The sequence below is a fragment of the Anopheles moucheti genome (genome assembly GCF_943734755.1).
Source record: "Anopheles moucheti chromosome X unlocalized genomic scaffold, idAnoMoucSN_F20_07 X_unloc_6, whole genome shotgun sequence".
Taxonomy (NCBI): Eukaryota; Metazoa; Arthropoda; class Insecta; order Diptera; family Culicidae; genus Anopheles; species Anopheles moucheti.
Genome location: NW_026453570.1, coordinates 200001 through 202500, shown reverse-complemented (window position 1 = coordinate 202500; position 2500 = coordinate 200001).

The following is a 2500-nucleotide window of genomic DNA, read 5'->3' as shown; positions in this document are numbered from 1 at the left end:
CTTGTCCATGCTTTCACATGCTCTGATAGGTAGGTTCGTTCTCAGTTATCCCTGTGTTCATGGTTTTCGTTTGCTTCGATTCGTTCACTCTATTACTCTTGTCTGTGGTTTTCGTTTGCTTCGATTCGTTCGCTCTATTACTCTTGTCTGTGGTTTTCGTTTGCTTCGATTCGTTCAGTCCATTACTCTTGTATGTGATTTTCGTTTGCTTCGATTTGTTCAGTCCATTACTCTTGTGTGTGGTTTTCGTTTGCTTCGAGTCGTTCAGTCCATTACCCTTGTCTATGATTTTCGTTTGCTTCGATTTGTTCAGTCCAATACTTACCCTTGTCTATGATTTTCGCTCTAGCCCAGTCGCCCTGCGCTCTGGAAATCACATTCCAACTCTATCACCGATAGCGCTCACACCTTGGAAACCACATTTCACCCAGGGGACCTTAGGGTGGATTTTGAGCCTTTCGGGATTGCGAAACCATCATTTAACACTCTAAACTTAATTTCCGCAATCCCAGACGCACTTTCCATATGGTCTCCAAAAATGCGTGTGAGCTGACCTGGTCCCTTATAATAGGCAATGAACACGATTTTGGCAAAATATTTTTTTCAAAATTTTTTGACTCACCGGGTAAAATCGAATTTACTTGGGAAAAATGTTCTAGCAGGGGCCCTCCCATACAAATTTTTTTCTTCTCAAAAATGATTTTCGTTTCACTTTTCATACTCAGGGGAGTCTAAAATTGATGTTTTGAGTCACCGTGAAAAAAAAATTTTTTTGACCCGAGCTTGTGTCGGCGACCCAAAATCGACGCACTTGGGAAATATGTTCTAGCAGGGGCCCTCCCATACAAAAATTTTTTCTTCTCAAAAATGATTTTCGTTTCACTTTTCATACTCAGGGGAGTCTAAAATTGATGTTTTGAGTCACCGTGAAAAAAAAATTTTTTTGACCCGAGCTTGTGTCGGCGACCCAAAATCGACGCACTTGGGAAATATGTTCTAGCAGGGGCCCTCCCATACAAAAATTTTTTCTTCTCAAAAATGATTTTCGTTTCACTTTTCATACTCAGGGGAGTCTAAAATTGATGTTTTGAGTCACCGAGAAAAAAAATTTTTTTTGACCCGAGCTTGTGTCGGCGACCCAAAATCGACGCACTTGGGAAAAATGTTCTAGCAGGGGCCCTCCCATACAAATTTTTTTCTTCTCAAAAATGATTTTCGTTTCACTTTTCATACTCAGGGGAGTCTAAAATTGATGTTTTGAGTCACCGAGAAAAAAAAATTTTTTTGACCCGAGCTTGTGTCGGCGACCCAAAATCGACGCACTTGGGAAAAATGTTCTAGCAGGGGCCCTCCCATACAAAAATTTTTTCTTCTCAAAAATGATTTTCGTTTCACTTTTCATACTCAGGGGAGTCTAAAATTGATGTTTTGAGTCACCGAGAAAAAAAAATTTTTTTGACCCGAGCTTGTGTCGGCGACCCAAAAATCGACGCACTTGGGAAATATGTTCTAGCAGGGGCCCTCCCATACAAAAATTTTTTCTTCTCAAAAATGATTTTCGTTTCACTTTTCATACTCAGGGGAGTCTAAAATTGATGTTTTGAGTCACCGTGAAAAAAAAATTTTTTTGACCCGAGCTTGTGTCGGCGACCCAAAATCGACGCACTTGGGAAAAATGTTCTAGCAGGGGCCCTCCCATACAAAATTTTTTTCTTCTCAAAAATGATTTTCGTTTCACTTTTCATACTCAGGGGAGTCTAAAATTGATGTTTTGAGTCACCGTGAAAAAAAAATTTTTTTGACCCGAGCTTGTGTCGGCGACCCAAAATCGACGCACTTGGGAAATATGTTCTAGCAGGGGCCCTCCCATACAAAAATTTTTTCTTCTCAAAAATGATTTTCGTTTCACTTTTCATACTCAGGGGAGTCTAAAATTGATGTTTTGAGTCACGGTGAAAAAAAAAATTTTTTGACCCGAGCTTGTGTCGGCGACCCAAAATCGACGCACTTGGGAAAAATGTTCTAGCAGGGGCCCTCCCATACAAAAATTTTTTCTTCTCAAAAATGATTTTCGTTTCACTTTTCATACTCAGGGGAGTCTAAAATTGATGTTTTGAGTCACCGTGAAAAAAAAATTTTTTTGACCCGAGCTTGTGTCGGCGACCCAAAATCGACGCACTTGGGAAAAATGTTCTAGCAGGGGCCCTCCCATACAAAATTTTTTTCTTCTCAAAAATGATTTTCGTTTCACTTTTCATACTCAGGGGAGTCTAAAATTGATGTTTTGAGTCACCGTGAAAAAAAAATTTTTTTGACCCGAGCTTGTGTCGGCGACCCAAAATCGACGCACTTGGGAAATATGTTCTAGCAGGGGCCCTCCCATACAAAAATTTTTTCTTCTCAAAAATGATTTTCGTTTCACTTTTCATACTCAGGGGAGTCTAAAATTGATGTTTTGAGTCACGGTGAAAAAAAAAATTTTTTGACCCGAGCTTGTGTC